The 22,802-nt window shown below is 42.9% G+C and overlaps 1 protein-coding gene across 1 annotated transcript in view; it reads right to left on the bottom strand.

Moving 5' to 3' along the window:
* The window catches only part of brinp3a.2 (bone morphogenetic protein/retinoic acid inducible neural-specific 3a, tandem duplicate 2), a 66,220-nt gene extending 44,277 nt beyond the window's left edge, over positions 1-21,943 (bottom strand). Inside the window, exon 1 of the mRNA XM_085775156.1 lies at positions 21,649-21,943. The gene's annotated coding sequence lies outside the window, so the exon portion shown is untranslated. The remainder of the gene's footprint in view (positions 1-21,648) is intronic.
* Positions 21,944-22,802: the final 859 nt, after the last annotated feature.

Genomic DNA, 22,802 nt, shown 5'->3' with positions numbered 1-22,802 from the left:
CGTTTCTGAGGGCAGTTTATTGCACAGAAACACTGCAACAATCAGTTAAGTGGTTGTTTTTCTTTGTGTTGAAGTTATTCGTCCATTAATTAATTAATCATCTATAGCGATGGGAAATCAAAACCAAGTTGACGACGAATGGGTCCTTTATACAATTTATCAAGGAAATGACAAACTGCAGCTTCTCAGACGTGAGCATTTGCTGTTTTTCTGTTTTATGTCACCAACTCTGATATATTCCCCATGCACGGTATTATAGTATTGTATTATCACATTACCTGGGCCAAACAAAACAAAGTCTCTTAAATTATGTGGACAGGAGGAGGTGAAGTGTTTGAATAGTACACACCAACATCTGACTGTGTCAGTAACTGTCTGACAAAAGTGGAAATGTGGAAAAATTATAGGAAATGATGAAAAACAAAAATGACGCTGCAGAAACGCAAAACAAACAGCTTGAGTTTGATCCAGATTCCCAGATTTCCAGATTTATTTATTTATTTTAAATATGGGAACAGCACATATTGATGGACACTGTCGTGTAAATATGTGGGATTGTAGCCAAGTGGCTAATTTCCATCCCCGGTCCCATTGGCAGGTTGATGTTAGACATAAAAAAGAAGAAGATAAAAGCACAAGAGGCAGGACTACAATGCATCATGATACACCTTGACATCTTACACAAACATGACATGAACAACATACGTTTGTTAATTGACCAAAGAAGTGGAGACCAAAAGATTACAGAATCTAATCCCACAACAACACTATTATGTTTGCTAATATCAGTTCTCCACCATCAACTTCATTTAATCAATACAAGGATAATCCTTTGATAGTGTGTTTTACATGATGTGATAAAGGTGATTTTAAAACGCTGAAATTAGAAAACACAGAACACTGAATGATTTATTAATGATTTGTAAAAAAAAAACCAAAAAAACAACTAAACGAAAGCTTGTTTAGTCATAAATATAGTCACTAGTTAAAAACCATATCTGTCACTGAGGCTGGCAGTGATCGCAGAACTTTTAAGTCAAAGCTTTTTGTTATTTTTTTTAAAGCAGAAATTCCCATTTCTTATTATTCACAGCTCCATGTGAGTGGGATTTTCAGATTTAACAGAGAAACTTCATTTGGATTAAAAGATAAAAGTTTTGCTGGCTTGCTTGGCGATGTTACACATTTTTTTTATTGCAACTTCACTTTGTTGATATCAGAACATCTCTGTAAAGCACAAAGTCTCGTATAAAACAAGTGCTCAACCAAATTAGTGCTGTGCTGCAGTTTCCAGAAGAAGTGTATCCATCACTGGCTTCACTGTAACACTGCTACATATCTATTAGGAGTCACACTCACATGCAAATGAAGGCACACACACAGTCAAACACACACAGACACACACAGAGTTTTGTTGCTAATATAGAAACGTCTCAGTTGCAGTGTTTTATCAGACTACCTGCTGTTCACGCTGCTGTCCAGGGCGCACATTACTCTCCATCACCATCGTGAGCCCTGTCAATCATCTTCCCCCGCAGTGACACACTCCTTCACTATGTGTGTGTACGTGCATGTGTGTGTTGTGTGTGTGTGCATTGGGGTGTAGGGGAGTTTGAGTCCCATTACAGTATTGTGATGACAATCTGTCAAGTTAACTCAGCCATATGACTGTGTGTGTGTATGTGTGTGTGTGGGGGTGTGTGCGCATGTGTGTGGGTTTCAAAAATCATTACTCTCAGACAACACGCTCGGCAGAACGGAGGAAGAGAAGACAACAGCTGGAGGTGGATGGATGGAGAGCCGAAGCAGATAGAAAATGTTAAATACTCGTATCCACTCGTCCACAGAGCGACGCAGACATAAGGGTTAATTAATGAGCGTTAAGCGTGCAGACAGACTTTAATTTAGTGGTTTTAATAAGATGAGATGAGCAGGCAATTTGGAGATTGATTTCAGCTTGACATTGCTGTCACTGCCCCCGAGCTCTGGCCTGTCTAACCTCAGTGTGTTTGTGTTTGTGTGGGAGTTTAAATTCATTTCTGTGCATCCAGTTTTTATGTGTTTATGTGCTGTTAATTGAAAAAATGTAATGATCAAACATGCAGTTTCTTTTTAGCTATAATTAAAATGATATTTCTGTGACATCTGTATTTTGAGACGACGTGAGTCAGTTTGGGAAAGTCAAAGTTAAATCTTGAGTCAAGTCCCGAATCCCATCTTGATCCAAGATTTGGCGTGTTTCAAACTATCTGAGGATTTTTCTGTCGAAACTCTTTTAGGTTTTTACATCATCAAACATGTTGAACGGAGTCGAGAGCAGTCGAGCCTCTAATCCTGATTTCTATGACTGCGAGGCTTTCAGATCATTAAACCTTCAAAGAACACAACTGTTCCTATACACACAAAGGCATGTACGAGTTTAAAGACCCCCCTCTGATGAAGATCAGGTTTCAACCTCGTTAACATTTTGTTTCAACCATGGAACTGCAGTGAAGCAATTACAGTCTCATATAGACAGATTCAGACCGACAGAGTCTCATTATAAATCATATAACCTGAGGAACCAATCCTGTCAACCTGTGGGGACGAAGGGGGCGGAGCTAAACAGACCATGTCAGTTACAGTCACATTACCATTAAAGGGATAGTTCAACATTTTGGCAAATTGGCCCATTGCCATAATCCCTATAGTCATAGCAGTAGGTTTAATTGTCGGTGCAAGCTATTTTTAGAACGGCGGAGCAGAGCCGCAAGCTTCTCAGAGCTACACTACAGAGGCTAATGGGATTTCTTGGTTTCCCTCATCAAACTCATCAAATACACAATCCAACAACTCCACAACACTCTGGTGGACAAGGTGTGACCTGCACATTCACCACGCTATGAGATAATAACAGAATATTACGATACAGAGTTGTTTTTGAGGTAAATTCATGCAAAACCGTAACTGTATTTCCCTCTAAAACAACTCTGTCTGGTAACGTTCTGTTATTATCTCATAGCGTGGTGAATGTGCAAGTAACAACTTGTCCACCAGAGCATTTTGGAGTTGTTGGATTATGTAAAAATAGTTTGCACCGACAATTAAACCTACTGCTATGACTATAGGGATTATGGCAATGGGCCAATTTGCCAAAATGTTGAACTATCTCTTTAAAGAGCACAACGCAGGGCGTCATTCAGCTCAGTTGGTAGAGCAGGCGCCCCATGTGCAGAGGCAACAGTCCTCGCCATAGCCGGCCCCGTATCGAATCCCCACTCGAGCGGCCCTTTGCTGCATGTCATTCCCCCTCTCTCTGCCTCCCCATTTCCTGTCACTCTACTGCTACACTATCAATTAAAAAAAAAAGGCAAAAGCCCAAAAAATAAACTTTAAAAAAAAGCACAATGCAGTTCTGCATGAATACGTGTTTCTGGTAAAAACAGGAAGCTAGGGACGAACATGTCATGGGTATACACGAATTCGGCGAGTGATTTGTGTATGCCGCCATCTTGCGGTGACATGTGTCAGTCATAGTAAACTGATTCTCTATGACAAAATCATAAATAGGCTGCATTTGTGATGTTTAGTGCCCCCCAGTAACTGATGAATACCAATATTAATTTAGGAACTAATCATTTGTTTGAGCGATTAGCAGGAAAGATTAGAGTAACAGGGAGATAAGAGACTGTATCATAAACAATATAACATACCGGTACGTTATGCGTGCTGACGTTAGCAAGCCAGCAGCGGGATATTTAATCATGTGGACAGGCTACATGAATAAAAACAACAACTTGTGCTTTGTTTTAGATATTCAAGAACATTTTATTGATCAGCTGGCCTCCGATGATCAGAAAAAACTAAAACGTCAATTACAGGTCTCTGATTTATGGTCAAAATTACCTGAGCTCCGGATGGGTCGGACATATTTTACACCGGCTTTTAGACGACCATCACATCATATTGAAGGGATCAGTGAGGCATTCACAGACCGTCCACTTTTACCACGATGTGAAGGTAACAGTGAGAAGGGAGAGTAGCCAGGTACAGGTCAGCTGTGACTGCGTCGCTGGCGGCTGCTGCTGCTGCTGCTGCTTCTGCTGACACGCTGTATGTAACGTTACGGTCTAAACACGGACACTCCTCCTGAAGTAAGGGGCTGTTATGTGTTTTGCTGATATTAGAGCAGTCGAGGACGGCACATGTCCTCCCAGCCTTCCTAGACATATTTACAGAAGAGAAAAGGTCCACTTCTTGGCGCTTGCATTCAAATGCCCGCTTCGCGCACAGAACCCATCGCTGCCTGACTGGGAGCTGTCACCGCAGTAATGGCGGCTGCTCGACTAACGGTTATTTTGCCAAATTCGTGTATTGATAGCCAATGTACGTTATGCACCACCTGTATGATTGTCAGGACTTCTCACCTTCACACACACACACACACACACACACACACACACACACACACACACACACACACACACCTGTGGACCTCAATGATGAGATGAGGAGAAAACGATGAAACCAGTTTTGGGCTGAGACTATGCAGACTGTCTGAGCCTGGAGCTGAAGGTACAGTAGCAGTGATGCTAGCAGGGGACAAACACACACACACACACACACATACAGCATCAGCAGAATGAGCTCAGTTACAGCTCGGAGGTTGTCATGGTGACTGACAGGATTTATATTTCAAGGGAGGGATGTAAAAAATCAAGAATCGATTTTAATTGGACGTGAAATTAGGAACGCCCTCAAGTGCAGGATGAGTCATCAAACGTCTGAAATCATTTTCTAGAAAGAGAAAATACATCAATTTGTTATTTTTTGATATGAATTTGGAAAAAATCAACACATACATACTATGCAAGTTCCTGCTAACCCTCCTCTCGGCCATGTGCGTTTGTTTTCAACGAAGCTGGCGAGAAATCAATCCATGGAGCGGTGGATAACGTTATTTATTATTTATCTACCATGTTACCATGTGTATATCTGTGTAGTCTTATGTGCATAGTTCCTCTTTAACATGTAGAACCAGGATTAACGCTGGAAAAGACAGTTTTCATTTCATGGGACTGCGTCTCAGATGCTACTATAGGCTACCTGTGCTCATTGGATCTGACTGAGTCTCTCCAATGTTTCCTCCTCTGTTCTTTCACCGGTCAAACAAGCACAAGCTGCAGTGATGGACGAACACGAGGCCCGATCCAAGAGTTTTCAATAAGGACGTTAGCGTAGATGAGCTGGTATCCCAGGTAGTTATTCCCACAATCCCTTGTTCCACTAAAACATAAACTGTCAGCACATTGACACAGTCTGTCTGGCAGATTCCCTGCGATAAAGCAGCAGAGACATAAAGGATTAGGATGAGACGGTGGACGTGTGACTGTGTGGAGACAGCTGGAGGACACAGAGCTTTATGAGAATGAGATGAACTTTACAATGAAGCCTGATGATGGATTAAAAAATAATTTCCACGCGTAGAACCACAGTGTTTTACCATTTGCTCAGCTTTGTTTTAATTTGCCTGGTGTTGATTCCAGTTGTAAAAATAATCACGTTTTAAATTATCTTTTTTTTTTTTTTACTTTGAGCACTACGAGACTTGATTATAGCCACATAATATATTATTTTACATCCCAACTGTCAGCACCAACTGGCCCCGACTCAGTCCAACTTGGTCCAATCAGTTCCACTGCCAAATCCTAATCAACACCATATTTTTTTATGCGTGTCCTTCAATGAAGTTTGATTCAATCTGCAGTTTTAATATTTACATATTTACACTTGATCTCAATAAGCAGCGAGACGGATGCAGGATTAAATGTGTTGCAGCAAACAGTGAAACAGGGAGAAGGATATTAAAAAAAAAGCAGTAAAAGTAAAAGTTTTACCCAACAATGAAATGAAACTGCACCAACTCTCCTCTATTCTCTTTTAACTTCCTCTATTGTTGATGCAGTTAAACTGCGAACGGGTCCTTTAGCGATCGCTGCTCTCATTCCAGCAGCGTTGAATAGTTTATTCGCGCTGAGACAGAGAGGCCTCTGTCTTCCCGGCGTTGCTGTTATCTTCTGCCATGCTCTCAGCTCGAACTCGATGCTGCTGCACTTTTCTCTCTGGCTCCTTGTTGAAGGGGCCAAACGAGAGAGAGCGCTGCACTTTGCCTGTGTATATGTGTGTGCATGTGTGTGTGTGTGTGTGTGTCGGCAAAAAAACCTGACTCCTGAGCCGTGCATGGCCCCCTTGAATTTGGCTGAGAATCGCAAAGTTTGAGAAAAGCTTTCTGTGTGATAATAAACTGAATGACAATGTGTCGGTGCTGCTGCTGCTGCTGCTGCTGCAGTGAGGGCATGTTTTCTTGTCTTTGCTGGATCCAAAGAAAAAGAAATCCCAACCTACGCTGACACTGGCTGGTGCTACCGGGGGTGTCTCGTGTTTTTACATAGTGCATTTAGTGTATGGAGTGACCTTGCTCAGAGGGGGGGGGCGTGTGGCATGTTAATATCAAAATAGAGCACTGAGGTCAAATTAAAAGACTCTTTAATCCTATCATCCAACAGGCAGCTATCCAAAAAGCTGATGCAGGAGAACACTGGCTTCTCTCCCTGCCCCCCCCCCAATCCCCCTCCCCACCACCACCGCCGTTGCTCCCTCTCACTCTCCTTTTTGTCTCTCTCCTCTGCATTCTCAAATACCTCTTAAAACCCACTTTTGACTCACATCTTCTCTAAAAACCACACACATGCAGTGACAGTCCCCGTCTTCAAACATCCATTGTTTCCAGACAGGTCTGCACCACCAGCCTTATAATCACATTATCACCCCCCAAACAAAGCTACTATATCCACTAAGCTTTTTGTTATCAGCTGCCTGGCTGATATCAGATTCATGCCATTCACTCAACAAGGGCGTTATGTCACATTTCCAACAACACTGCTTTTCATAAAACAATGATTAAAAAAAAAACACACACACACACAGAAAACGCTCCTCCTTGAGGCAGGAAGCCCTCGCATAATCTAGAAACAACAAAATCAAATGTAGGGTGATACGACAGGAAAGGAATTTTCAATTCAAGCAGTAGGCAAAGCGCCGGGGCTCCAGTGGATCCACTCAAATATGATTTTGCACAACGTGGGCCAGCGATAACCTGCGGCTGTTTGGAAGCCTATGTATAAAATGAAAGCTGTGTTTGTTCCTGTGAGGTCCTCTCAATGGGATTGTGAGGCGAGTGCAAACGACGAGGCAGATGGGGGGGGGTTGAGGGGGGAGGAGGGGGCATAGATTTTTCCCACACATGAATATAATGCAGACTCGCCTCCTTGGAAATCGGAAAATGCCAGGAATAATATCGGTTAGAGGGACAGATGTGTCATCATCGTAAAGCGGCTGCAGCCCCGTTAACAGTTATTCATGTAGATTTTTTTTTTTCTTTTTTTTAAAGCGATAAGTGAGTGTTGGTCTGAGTGTGACAGAAATATTCTCAGAGCGGCGAGGTGATCATGGTGTAAAGTGTCAAATTAAAAGACATTTCCATGAGCATCCTTCCCGTCCCTTTGAGATGACTGTATATCTAAACCTGAGACTGACAGTTAAGAGTTGCGCCCTTGATGCACAGTCACTCCAGCCTTGTCACATGACACACTATTTTTCTTTTTTCCCTTCATGTTCTGGAAATATTTGCGCCCCGGAAACATATATAACATTTCTCTGAGTAGTGGGAAAATCGCCATTTATCTCTGAAATGACACCTATGACAAGGTTCTGTTTATTTCTGCAGGGGAGGAAAATATCCATTTGGAAGCCTCTTTTTTCTTTTTTTTTGTTCCGCCAGTTCGATAGAGAGAAAAAGGGAGGCTGTTAAACAAATGGCCATTCAAGTGAAGCACAGCCAACAGTGAATCAAAATCTACACCATTTTTACGCCCACTGCCCATCATAACGACAGGCAGTATTCCATAAGCGCCGCTGAATATCAAATACTTCAGCGGGGAAAAAGAAAAAAACACTTAACCAGTCGTATGCCAGGTTTAATATCTGGTCATTACTTGACCGCAGAGCCCAGCAAATCAATGGCGGAGCAGCAGATACTGTGTCGAGCTGCTGGTTTATCTCCCGCTGTTCTTAAACTTGCTGTATGTTCAGTAGAAGAGAATATATTTTTTGAAAATATTCAGCAATAAAAGCAAGAACGAGATAGGAGCTGTTGTGAGTTCAGCATCAAACTAGTTCCTCTTTATTTTAAAGGAGACATATTCTGCCCCTTTTCCACAAATTAAAATAGTTCCCAGGTGTTAAAGACCCAAGGTGTCAAAATACCCCAAGGATCAAACATCACAGCTCTTTTTCCATCCGTTGAAAACAGCCCTGTTCAGAACGGCTGGTTTCAGTGCCTGTCCCTTTAAATGCAAATGAACCACTGCTTGCCCCGTCCCTTCTACTGGTACCAGGTAGGGGTGGGGTTATGCAAATTCAATAACTAGTTACATCATTGCCAGACAACCAAGGGAACAGCTCGTAAAACCACGTGGATTTCAACCTATTTTTTTGTCAATTCTCACATTTTGGGGGCTGGGAGGCAAGACAAACACCCAAAAGTCTTCAAAAAGGGATGTTTCCATAATATGTCCCCTTTAATGTTATTTAACCAGGTGAAACCCACTGAGATCAAAACCTCTTTTACAGTGGTGACCTCGCTAAGGAAGCAGCAGCGCACGTTATATATAAAAATAAATAAAAAAAACATTTAAACACTATATATATAAATAATTGACAGGATAAAGTGCAGCAATTTAAACATTATGTAAATTTAAGGAAAAGCACAGCAGATGTGATTTTATTAACAACTTGCTTTTATATCTTTCATTTCTAAGCACGCTGGTCTGCTGGCCCAGTTAGATGGTCTCGTCTCATCACAAGTCAGACAGTGGAGGTATGACAGGAAACAGGGGAGGCGAGAGAACGAACGAACAGACGCAGTATATGATCATCCTGCTCGGGAGTTGAGCCAGCAATCTCCTGCATAAGGGCCAGAGCACAATGGGGCACACTCCCTAACCACTCACCCAACAGAGCACCATCCTCTTGTCCTTTTCGAAAAAACCGAGTCAGAACAGAGGTCATAACCGACTATAGACAATCTGGAAAGGTCTGTAACTAATGCAATAGGAAACCTTATAACAGCTCCTCCAGAATAGACCAGAGGTCTTCAACTGGGCGTCCATTTCTACATTTATGGTTAAAATAAAAACATTAATTTGAATAACTTATATGTAAGATTATCATGTAATTGACAGACATTAGCATTGGTATCAGCTCCCAAGGTCTGTTTATAAATGCAGTTGCAAGGTCGCTCTATACTCACTGTACAATGTACATGTTTAAATTAAAAACATGAATATATGATCCTGTGATGATGAATGGTTTAGTATTGAATGCACAATAGCAAAGTATGTTTATACGTGACACTTGGTCCATTTCAATATAAAACACAATAGTAGGGGATCCCTGCTCCTTTTCTGCGAGTCCTAAATTAATATATCCATTTAAATCATTTAAATGAAGTTGGACTTGGGCATTGTGTGTGAGACTAATGAGTACCTCATCTCAGTTAGAAACAAGACAGACGCCACTCCCCACAATATGTTCATTCTGCACAACTTTCAAAGTAAAACAGGAAACCACACAGGGAGTCCAGCACTGAAACAAAAAAAGAAAAAAAGAAACATCTTCATAAGCTACTCATATCTTAGAGTTGTCTTCCCTGAGGCATAATGTTTCAAAAGTCTATGTAATGATGAGACAGTGAGTCCAAGGCATTTTTCATCACAAGCACTATTGGTAGTTACATTAAGGTGTGATGTGCACAGTGTGGGCCTGGGCATGGCCTCAGGCTGTTTGGAGCCTCTGTGTGCAGTGACAAGTGTCTTTGTTTTCCTGCTTTTACTCTGAATGATCAAAAAGGGGAACATTGGAATAATAGAAAATATACATACATATATGTATATACATTTGAAATGAGTGCACTGGGGGAATCTGGTAAATTAGCAGCCTAGGGGGGGATATAAAAGAGGTTATTGCCGTGTACTTGACTTCATTCTGCTCTTATTTTGAAATGAATTGATTCACACATGTGTTGCGCTGAAGTCACTAAATTGCTAGTGTTGTCACTTTGAGTTAATATCTCAATTGACTTCCCCCGGCAGACAACACCAAAGACAAGTTCATTCCTGGTTGTGTATAGACAAGAATCTGGTGATACGATATGTACTGTATCATGATACAGGGGCAACAATATGAGATATTGAGATTTATATATCAACTGCAAACGATGACTCCAAATGAAACACATCTTGACTTGCCCCGCTTACAGGTGATCTGCCTCAACAGTGGTGTTCCAGCTTACGGCCACAGTTTTTCCTGGTCCTTCATGGTGTAGAAACCTGGGGCCGTATTCACAAAGCCTTTTATCTTACCGCTAGGAGTGCTCCTAACTCGCACTAAAAGTTTTTATGTAGGAGTTTTTTCTTAAAAGCTATTCACAAAGCCGCTGAGACCTACTCTTACTAAGGATAAATCACTAAGAGCAAACTAAGAGTCACGCCCCTGGTGACGCCCCGTTGCTATGGATTACGTCAATTCTCGTGCACGAATTCGAGGCGCTCAACACGGTGATTGGTTGTTGAGTGCCGGCGGCGCCCCCCTCCCCCTCCCTCCCTCCTCCTCCTCCTCCTCCTCGCCGCCAGCCGCTCCGCTCCACTTTTTTTTTGCTGTCAGGTCCGACGGGGCTTTTCAGACAGCTTCGAGTCCAAACCACTGTCTCTGCTGCCGAGTTGGGCTCTGAACTTTCTGTCTTTCTCTCTGCCATCTGCATCTTTCTGCTACAGTTTTTGTCGCGTCTCACTTTCTGCAGTGTGACGCTGTGCAAATGCAATGAGGGTCAGTGCGTCCACTCGCAAAGCAGCCGCTGGTTTTTTTTCTTCCCACATTTTAATATTAATTTTCACATTCGTTGACAGCCCTAATATTATATGGTGATCATAATAATGATGAAAGAAAATGCATTACCCACATTTGTGGCCTATAGCAGGATTTGAACCCACACTGACAAGTAAGTTTAGTTTATTGAGGGAGCTACCCTATCACGTGAGCTATTACTACTAACAGATGTATGAGTCTAGCGCACCCACCAACCTTTTAAAAATATTTTTGGCTCACATCAGCACGACTGCATCGCAGCGGTCGCAGTTACCTCGGTCCGACCGTTGTGACGCCTATATTGGACAGTTCGTCACCGTCACTCCTCCCGTTTTATAGCGAAAATGTTGGTGATGACAAAAAAAATAAAATAAACACCGACAAAAAGGCACGTTGGGCATCAAAGGGCAAAGGGGCAGGTGCTCCAGCTCCCCCCTCTGCAGCAATTCGCAGTCCTCCATACATTTGCCTGGCTGCAGCCATTTGCGATTCTTTGTGAATAGGTCTTACTGAGTTAGGAGTCCTCACGAGGACTTTTAAGCTCTCCCAGACTTAGGAGCTACTTTTAGGCATAAAATACTTTGTGAATTACTCTTATTTTAAAAAACTAGGAGTCCTAAATTTAAGACTGACACGCCCACTTTTTTTAGGAGTTGCTCCTAAATTCGGCCCTTAGGAGCTACTTTTAACCATAAGATTCTTTGTGAATACGGCCCCTGAGCTCCACCCAGCGGCACTTCGCCTGTGTTTGTTGTGACAGAAAGCTTTGCTACGGATGTCTAACAAACACTACCTGTTGGTCACACTGTGGCACATTCACACACTTTCCAAAACGAGCCGAAAAACTTTAAATTTTGTAGCTTAACTATGCTACATTTTTACCTAAACAGAGTCCTAGTGCTGGTTAAATCAATGACTAGTAACTAGTTCCAGGGAGAATGGAGGCTCTCTGCCTTCCACCGGGGTCATGCCTATGTTCCCCGGGTCCTATGTTCCCCACTTTGTATGGGACCGGGGAACATAGAACCCTTTTTCTAAAAAAGTGTCCTATGTTCCCCGCTTTTCCCCAAAAGGGTCCTATGTTCCCCGCTGTGTCTGGACCGGGGAACATAGAACCTTATTTTAGAAAAAGGGTCCTATGTTCCCCGCTTTTCCCCAAAAGGACCAGGGGAACATGCAATTTTTGTACCCATACCTCCATAAGTGGAGTTGTGACTTTGCAGATTTTTGCCTATTTTTGAGTGAGAAGTTGAGTTGTGATTTTGAGTGAGAAGTGGAATTGTCCCATTGATTGGGTTTAGGCAATAAAGAAAGGAGTTGGTTAAGTTTAGTAAAAATACCAGGTAGAGGCTAGACAGGCCAGATAGATAGATAGAGTCCATCGACCAGCAACAGCGGGGAACATAGGACTCTTTTTGAAATAAGGTCCTATATTCCCCGGTAACAGTATGTATTGCGACCGGGGAACATAGGACCCTAGCGTCTCTTGGCTGAAAACCAACCTTGTAAGATTAGAGCCTCCGATCCAGTGTCCCAGCTCTTGTCTCTGCGGCACCGCCACACAAACCCCCCATAACCCGTAATCTCTTGTTCATGACAGATAAGACTACACAAATATACACGGTATAACCTTATGTTGAATGATTTCTTGCCAGCTTTGTTGTAAACAAATGCACATGGCCGAGAGGAGGGTTAGTAAAACAACGGAAAAGCGACCGGACTTATAGTTTCCCTTTTAAGGCGGACGGTGCTTTCCTGATTTCTTTCTCCGTTGCCTCCAACAGCACCACCTAGTGGACTAAACAAGCAATTATTACTATAGTGCCAAAACTTCACATTCACTTTGCAGTTCATATAATACAAGATCGATACTTGGCGTCCGTATGTTGATCCAATATTACCATGCAAAATATTATGCTGTATCATTTTTTTCTCCTTTCAACTATTTCCTACCAACTTCACTACGTCTGTGATGAATGGGCTCATTTTTGTCTTTTTCCAAAAAAAAAAAAAGAAAAGAATTGAGAGCATGCACTTTCTGCAGAAGTTCCCGTGAACTTTGTGTGACAGCCAGAATTGCATGTTTCCTCCAGAGGTATAGGAGCCCGCTGACTGACAGCGGGTGTTGGATTTCGACTCTCACCCTCGTCATTTGGAGGATACTAAGTCTGATGAGATGTGGGAACTCCCAAGCCTAATCTTTCTGGAGAATTTTTTCAGCAGCCGTTTTCATCGGAGACGAGGACAGAACAGAGCATCCGGCCCCTAAACATCTGCTCGTCCTATTGTAGCTGTCACCTACCTGTGCTCTGTGTGTGTAGACCTTATTTGTGTGTCCATGGCTTATGTGTGTGTGTGTGTGCGTGTCCACAATCGTGATTGGAACAGTCACCACAGCAGATCCTCTTTGCTGGCACTGCATGTATGCAAATTGAAACGAGCCTCGTTTTTGTGATATCTCAGACTTTGAACACATTTGAAGGAAAACGATGGAAGAAAAAAAAAAAAAAAAACGTAGAGATGGAAGGGAGGCGCACGCTTTGCAGGGGGGAGGATTTGATTAAAACATTTCATTAGAATTTCTTCAACAGGATCCACTTTGTAACTTGTCTGCGAGCCAACCCCAAAACCATCCTCAAAGTACGGAAACAGGAACTGATAAACTTTACATCTTCCCCTCTGTGCTGACTAATGAGGTTTTTGGCCCTAATTAACCCAGTTATCTTCCCTCCTACAACTGTCAACAATACCTCTCATACCAGCGCCAGGGGTAAAAAACACAGCCTTTGTGAAATTATAATATGACTGCCAGTTGCACTCATCCGGCTGTCTTACAAACAAATACAAAGGCTGAGCTCCCACGGTGTCCTGGGAAGAAGACATCAAAGACATTGATATGTAAGAGCTTACACACACACACACACATGAAAAGACGCACGCAGAGATCCACAAGCGTGCATATATAAGATGTAAAGATAATAATACCTGAGCAACAGCACTGGGTTGCCATAGGGATGGTCAAGTCAAATTGTGTGTCTGTGTATGTGTGTGTGTTGTAGGTGTGTTTTTCTGCACAAACAGCTGTGTAGGTTGTTGTTCTGTGGATCCTTAAATTTACTTTAGAGCCTCCTGGAGATGTTGTGGGTTCACAAACAAACAGAACTTGCCCTCGCTGACCAAAAGAATAAAAAAATAAAATAAAACAAACATCCAGCACGTTGGTCTCCAGCTCCACATTCAGATTGAAAGAAGTGGACAGGATGAATCACAATTTTCTGCACATTAACTTTTAAATAACTCTTTGCCGTTTTATCGCTGCAAAGTAAGGGCTTCAAGTGCAATGCTTTGCATTTTAGCTGCAATATTCTTTATCTCTTATAATCCTCTTTGTATGTAAATGAGTTTTAGTGAAGTCACCAAAAAAAAAAAAAACGTATTTACATTTGTTATTTACATGGTCTGCCTCTACGGTCCTGTATATGGAGGCATATTTAGAGCTAATTTAAGAGGAAAAAGCAAAGTGCAGCCTGCAGCTTTCTCAACCTCTCCTCTCTGTTCACACAAACACACACTGCTGTTTGTGTTATTATCACGCAAAATAAAACCAACAGATGATTGTTTAACTGTTCTTGTCCTTTTTACAATCATATTAATTGCAGATGTATGAAGAGCTTGGTACTGAAGTGGCTCCTCCTCTGCCACAATGTCCTGAATATGGTGATGACACAGAGATGACAGTAAAGTTATTGAGCAAATATGAAAACACATTAAATGGTAAATGGACTTTTCTATTCTGTAGGACCACTCAAAGCTTTACACTGTTGGTTGCATTCGTCCTTTCATACACACATTCTAGGGTGTTTTGCCCAAGGACACTTCTACATGCGGACTAGAGGAGCCAGGAATCAAACCACCGACCTTCTGGTTAGTGGACAACCCTTTTGCCACGTAATTGATAACGAAAAAGATGATTATTCTCCGATTAGTGACGCAACAGGTTATTATGACCCAGAGTTTAACTTTGTTGTCAGCCGACCTCTTGGGTTCACAGTTATTAGGACGGGAGCCAAAAGTAAAAACAGAGGAAGTTGAGGTGGATGGATGGATGGATGGATGGGTCAAAACACAGAGATATGACACAAGAGAGCAGGGTTTGATTCCCAACACGGCAACAATAGGTGCATTTCCATTACCCCTGGAAATGGGTAAAACTAAAAATCGCAATTAATTACATTTCAAAAAACCTCTCATATATCGCTAACACATTTTAACCCTCTCATGAGGTGGTTTTTCAGACGTATTGATAATAAACTGTATCGCAAAAGTGTTATGAAAACACTTTTGGTTCGAGAACATCACACAGCTGATTAAACCCGGGTCATCCTGAAATTTTGTATCCAAGATAGTTCATCTGTGAAATCCTCGTTCACAATCGTTCACAATCCTCTGGCCGCTGCCAGTGCCACACATTTGAGCATCAAGCACTGCCTTCGTCTTCTGTTAAAAATAATAACAGCAACAGCTGAAGCGGCAGCTATCCCATCACCATGGAAAGTCTTGCGGGACGAGAATTTTAAAAAAAAGGATATCGCAAGAGTTATGGCTCATCTGCAAAAAAAACACCTTTCAATTGAAACATCTGTAAATAGCAACTGTACTTTTTTTATTTCAGAAATATGGCTTTTATTTTGCAAAAACCTGTGATGAAAACGCAGCCAACGACTGTCTAAAGTTAGGGAAAGTATTTATTTCAACCCAAACTACAAACCTTTTCTGAAACTAAACTAACCCATGACTGTTCATCATTGTAACCATGGCGACAAAAGTCCAGCACACTATTGTTGGTGGACACGGTCATATGTCCCTGCTGGTATGTCAGGTCCTTACAGAGGCTCAGGCTGTTTATTCAGATCGGTGGAAGTCCTTTGCACAGTTGTTATAAAACTAAATAGAAACTTTGAAATCCACTGTATTTAATTCGTATTTAATCACAGCTGGAGCTTTCTGTGCCTGAGCGTCACTTTCTGTAGCAACTTTTATGAAACATGTGTCCATGATAGGAGAAGTCAAACTAATCAAACTACGTCCAATGTGTATTCTGAGACGTTTACAGGCCCCAGGACTCCAAACTGAACATTCAACATGGTTGTGAGTTACGTGCTAAAATGTTTGCCGTTTGTTTTTTGCCACTGGTTAGACAGAGAAAGAAACCCAACCGGTCCAAAATGACTGTGTTCTCCATGTGAGATGAAAGCGGGCCGATCCACAGGGGAGCGCGATCGCAGATAAACCAATAAACCAGCCAGTGTTATTGCAACAAATGCACTGTGGGACTTTACAGCAGCTCAGTACATTGTTCTATTTAAAGGAGCATCAGCGCACGTCACATCTGAATCTGAGTCTTTGTAAAAAAAAAAAAAAAAAATCCAATTTAATCTTTCTACCGCTGTTAGAAAACAAGACAAGTCGCTTATTAAAGCGAGGGTAACTCCAAAAGCAGACATCTTCTAGGCCGGCACGGAAATGGATCACGCCAACAAATCCTTTCACCCCCCCCTCCAACACCCCCAACCCCCACCCCACCTCCCTCAAAAGCGAGAGATGGAAATTTGGCTGAAGGCAGCAATAAACTGATAACAAACACAGCAAACCCTCGCTCTTTTATTACAGCAACAATTCATTATGGATACCAATAAGCCTGGTCACCTCACACGGCGCCATCAAAAACTCACATCATTATGCAGAGAGGAAATATATAAATAAATAAAAAAAGATCCAAAATAGTTGCGTCTCCTTTTGGTTCAGAAATAAACCTTGGTTTTTGAGTGTTGACTGTCAGTATAATTATGTTAGTACAGACAGTGTGTGTGTGTGTGTATGTGTGTGGGTAGTTGTCAGACTGTATACAGTGTTTGTGCTTAGTGTCGTTAGTGAAAATAGAGCGTTAATTATTTAGGCTGATTCAATCAGTTGCTCCACTGGTGGTCTCAATCACTGTCCGCCTGTGTGTGCATGTACGTGTGTTCACATTTGGGTTCTTAGCCACTTCAAGCTGTGTGTGACAGTGTGACAGTGTGTGTGGGTCCATGTGCAAAGCTGATGTGAATCATTTTGAAGCTGAAAGCAAACAGGGAAGAAGTCACCTTAATGATTTGCTTCCCAGACTGTAAACTTCTCACTTGGATGTTTTATACGGCTGCATATCACCGAGTGGCCGAGAACATACAGAGGAGCGGGGCTTCTATAAATCACAGTGCAACACAAATAGGCCTCCTCTGCTGGTGGCCTTGTACAAACAGGGACAAAGGTTGCTCTTAAATTAAATGGACTGTTTTCCTCTCTGACTCCTGTTTGTGTCGTCGGCTCTTTTACAATTTTCCCTAAAAAGGAACAAATTGGTTGTTATCTGCTTTCACCATAGAGATGCTTATGTGAATGTAAAGCATGCTCCTCTAATTGAAGGTCAACTTGAATAACAGTGCTGTCCACTAACCTCATATTGCCTGTAACTTATTGTACAGTACTATGTCGTGTTCAGTTCAGGAGATGGGAAGGATGCTGATGTTTTTCAAAGAAAAAAAAAAGCCGAAACCTTGAAATGTTTTTCTCTTTCCTTTTTTTTTCTATATCTCTCTTGTTCTTGGCAAAAAAATATATAGAAAACACAACATCCTGGGAGAGAAGAGGAAGTCTTGTTTTTAATATCACTCACATCACAGCAGTGTCTTCTCTTGAAGTCTGAGGTCAAAATTACAAACCTTTACAATCCAGGCTGGAGGTGGTTATAGACAATGGAGGGGTAGGAAATACCTGTGCTGTGTTTACAGTAACTTCTGATTGGACAGACAAACAGCCCACTGGCCGCCCCTTTCCTCTCTAAAGCCGACTGTCCACTGGAAAACACTGAGTGGGCGTGAAAGGCTAAATTTGTAAGGGGTTTAATAAACGCGTTGTTATGTGTAAAGGCCTCTAACACAACAACTAGATCCACTACACTGAGGAAATAATCACTTTTGTGCGTTAATGTTGTGAGAAATTCTAGTGCAACTTTTAGTCTGACCTTTCTCATCTGAAAAATACTGATGACACGTAGAATAAAATGCTACTTCTATAAAATCCATAACCTGCTCAAAGTCATAAAACACACCTTCCATAGATCCATCCATCCATCCATCCATCCATCCATCCATCCATCCATCCATCCATCCATCCATCCATCCACCCATCCACCCATCCACCCATACACCACTTATCCGGCTGGAGCCAATCCCAGCTAACATACAGTAGGTGCAGGGAGGGTTCACATGGACAGGTAGGTAGAAAGACAAACAACATCATTCATGCACTATGGGTAATCTAGAGTGGTCAATCATCGTAGTATCCATGTTTTTGGACTGTGGGAGAACATGTAAACTCCACCCAGAAAGGCCCCACGATCGGGGATCAAACCCAGGCGACCACCAACATCAACAGCGTGCTGCTCTGCCATAGTTATAGACTGATGGAAACAAGTGGATATACTACAGTGTTGTGCAAAGGTTTGGGCACCCCTGGTCAAAATGTCTGTTAATGTGAACAGTTAAGCACACGCAAGATGAAATGATCTCCAAAAGGCATAAAGTTAAACATGAAACACTCGTTTGCAATATTTTAAGCAATATAAGTGATTATTGTTGTTTTCTATGATTCTAGAGTGAAAAGGGGAAACAAAGCAGCAGCCTGCAAAAGAATGGGAAACCCAGGAGACTTGAGCTATCAGATAACTTTGACCAAGGTATCAGATAAGATATTTATAGTTTCCAATGGGGGGGCTACTAGCTACTAACCATGCAGGGGGCCAAACCTTTTCCTTTTCCGTCATTTTGAAAATGAAAAAGATGACAATAAAAATAATATTGTTTAAAATGTAAAAGGAATGTGTTATCTGTAACTTTATGCCTATTGGAGATCATTTCAACTTCCACTTAACTGTTCACATTACACTGACATTTTGACCAGGGGCGCCCAAACCATTGCATGACACTGTAGCCTATGGCTGAGCTAGTTGACACAGACCCTCAGGCTAATATACTTAGCTTAGCTGCTGCCTTCAATGTCCTCCCGAATGCAGCTTCTACCTATGATTTATCATAACAACACAACTGGTCCTGATGCAACAATGAGTTTGAAGTCACATGAGGTGAGTTTGCCTGGTTGCATGGACGCTGCATGGTGACGGGCTCAGACACGGTTTGAGCCTTAATAACAAACAACAAGGTGAAAATGAGTCCATTACCACGACCACATGTGACCGACCGACTGTAAAACCTGCTGTCAGAGCGACCGCGCGTCCGTCACAGTGAACATGAGCTTTTCACTTAATATGTTCACACTCAACATTCAATTACCAGTCGCCTCAGAGAGAGAGAGAGAGAGAGAGATTTCAGTTTTATGCCCCAGTCCGTCCTAATCTGAGAGATTCTGTTTGAACGCCACAGTCACTCACAAATCCCTCAATGAGACTTTTTTTTCTCTCTTTTTTATGATTGTCTCCATTTTTGCTTTTATTCTCATCCTCTCATCTCTCCCACCCCCCACTCCCCTACTTTCCCTTCCAGCTGCTCTTCTCCAGCAATTTACACTGAAGTCAAACTTGTCCGTTTGCTCACCACCATAAAATAATGGGCTGTGGATATTGAGCAGAACCTGGCAAAAACTTGACCCCGAAATACCACCAAAAAAAGAAAAGGGCACAGCCAATTGTTCTCCTCCTCTTCTTCTTCTTTTCCACCTTCTTCTTTCCTCCTCCAACTCCCAGTCATGATCTAATATGCTGCAGTGGCATTTCACACACCCAGGGCCCTCATTCTCATTCATTAAGCCCCACACTTGTTAGCGTTCCCCCTCACCCATCTACTCAAACTATATGACAAAGAGCCATTTTTGCACAGCACTGGAACTGTATTTACTCCACAGAGTCGTTCTCATCCCCTCGTGGTGTGTTTACAGTGACTGTCGTTGTCGTTGTTGGAGAAAGAAGAGGAGGAGGAGGAGGTTGTTTCCTCCCTCGTCGTCTCCTGTTCTCTTCTCAGCCGTCACACCTACGAATTGATGGCTCATCCGGTCCCATCAGCCACTCAGCGCTAAACTGTATGAACAAGGCAGCCTTCCCTCTCTCAGACATGTAATTCCTCCTGCTGGCTTCGGTCTGCAGGCCCCGAAGATGGCTCCCTGTTCGGTCACAGTCTCCATGTAAAAAAAAAAAGAGTTTTCAAGCTCAATTTGTCTCTCTGCTCAAGTAGACGTCCATCACCACCACCCGACTAAACAGCACATGGAGAATTAGACCTTTAACCCTTTACCGGACATCCCAACGATGGGAAAATGTAGAATCTGGAATCAGAGTCCAGCCTTTAACTTGTAGTCTTCTTCTTTTTTTTCTTTTGGTGGGGCAGGTGACCACTACGAGGAGAGAAATCTCTCTTTTCATAGGAGGAGACAGTGTGCCTTTCAGGCCCCGGACACGCTTGGGTTCACCAGTCTCCCAGGATAGATGAGGACGCTGCTGAACAGTGGCCCTGTTGTGGCCCTATAAACAGTCTGAGGCTTTGGCACTTCTGCCTATAACACTGGCAAGTGGCAATGAGAATTACAGCAGTGATTCACTGTTTGCTCCACCATAAAGCTTGGCTACAAAACTACCTTCCTACCACTGGAGAGTGTGAGTGTTATTTCTTTTTGTACTCTAAAGACACTGGTTTAATAAGGAGTTAAAATTAAAATACTACAAATAGCACCTTTGCCAGCACTGCCCTTGGGCCAGTATGATTGCATTTAAAATGTTATTTGTTTTCTTCGAGGGCATTTGGCTCATTATCAGAGCCTCCACTGAGGATCCCATCAGGCTGCCCTGACTCATGTGCCTTCTTTGAGGGTGACGCTTAAGGGTGAAATGTATAATTATGAAATCAGTGGGACTTTTCTCTCTCTCTCTCTCTCTCTCTTTTTCCCCCCTCTTTTATTTATTTATTTAATCTTTATTTTCTCTCTCCCAGGCTGAGAGCGAGCTGGCTTTTTTCTGCCTCGCTGGTGCTTGGCAGACCGTGCGTACACTTGTGTGCACACATCAATGTCAGAGATCTGATCCTCTACAGGCGCGAATTCCAATACACCCTAAGGAATATAGATTACAGATGTTTGTTGGGAAAAGCAGATAAAGGGGGTGGCAGTGTGGGTAAGTGTGTGTGTGTGTGGGGGGGGGGGGGTGAGTGAGGAGGCAGGCGGAGGGGGGGAAAAGGAGGGGAAAGAGATGAGTATGATTGTGCTCATTTATATATACTGACAAGGCATGAAAAGCAATATTGTGTATGGGTTCCTGAAGGCAGCAGTTTGTATGCATGCATGTGTGTGTGTGTGTGTGTGTGTGTGTGTGTGTGTGTGTGTGTATAGCCTATGTGTGTAAGGGATTGTGATCAAGCCTTGAGTAACATTTCACACATGTCACAGCACAGCACATTTTACAGTCCTATCCAGGTCAGGTACACACACACACACACACACACACACAGAGACAGAAAAAAAGACAATATACCTCCACAGGTAGGTTGGGTGCACGTTTAAGGGAATGTCTAGTACATACGGTAGGAGGGGGAGATAAAATAAATAAATAAATAAATGAAAATCAATGCACAATTAACAAGAACTCACCGCGGTTTGGAAGTGCAGACAAAGTTTAACTCAGTATTTCCCATTCTGCTGCTGAATCTCGGAGGCTCTCAGCTGCCCAAATTGTAGAGGAACTCATGTCACAGTTTGTTAAAGGTTCAACAGTATAACTCCGCGATGGGGGGGAAAAAACAACAGTCACAAAAAAATAAAACGAAAAAAGAAGAAAAAAGCAAAAAAAAAACAGAAGCCACTCAGGGATCCGAAAAAGAGGGGGAGAAAGTGCAGAGAGGAAAAGGCTGCTCCGGACAAATCCGTCGCACGGTTCTACACCAGTGACAAACTTTGAGAGAGAGAGAGGGAGAGGATAGAGAGAGAAAGAGAGCAAAGGAGGGGGGGGGGGGTGAAATCTCTGTTATCCCAATGTAATTCAGCGTTCTTCGAAGCAGAGGCTTTGACCTTTTCTGGGGATAATGACTTTACAAAATGAAATCATCCAGCAGGAGATGTAGTCAAGAGGAGAGACGAGTGTTGGAGGAGGAGGAGGAGGAAGGAGGGAGGGAGGAAGGAGGAGAGAGACTCAAGGAGCGCAAAGGGGCTGTCGATTAGAAGATTAAGAAGGGAAAGAAAAGAGGGGGAGAGAAAGAGAAAGAGAGAGACGGGTTTGCGCATTTGTTTCAGCCAGGAAAGCAGTGAGGAGGGGGAGTTGGTGGTGGTGGTGGTGGTGGTGGTGGGGGGTCCAGGCGACGGCGCGGACGGACGAGATGCGACGGAATGCGGGATGCTGATGCTGCTGCTGTCGGGACACACGCTCCACGGAAGAAGATGGTTAAATATCCCCGTTATGAATCCCACCCTATATTTTCTCTCTCCTCACTTGACCCGCCTACTCCCGCGTCGCTATGTGGAGGAGCCGAGCTGGAGCCGAGCAGGAGCTGTAGAGACAGAGAGGCAGGAAGGCAGGAAGGCGCCCGGCTGGCAGATAACAGGCATGGACGCCTCAGCTCCCCCCCCCCCTGTGCCCCCTACTCCCCTACTCTCTCTCTCTCCCTCTCTTTCTCTCTCACTTAGTCACATGTTTAAGACACAAGTAGCCCTCTGTAATAGCTGCCAAAGGAGGGTAGACTAAGGTAGGCGACGTGGCGAGAATGATAACAAGCGTTTTTCTTTTCTTTTTGGTTAATAGCTTTTCTCCT

The sequence above is a fragment of the Trachurus japonicus genome, chromosome 4 (genome assembly GCF_045865225.1).
Source record: "Trachurus japonicus isolate A0001 chromosome 4, Traja_1.0".
NCBI classification, from domain to species: Eukaryota; Metazoa; Chordata; class Actinopteri; order Carangiformes; family Carangidae; genus Trachurus; species Trachurus japonicus.
This window is presented reverse-complemented; position numbering and strand designations above follow the sequence as displayed.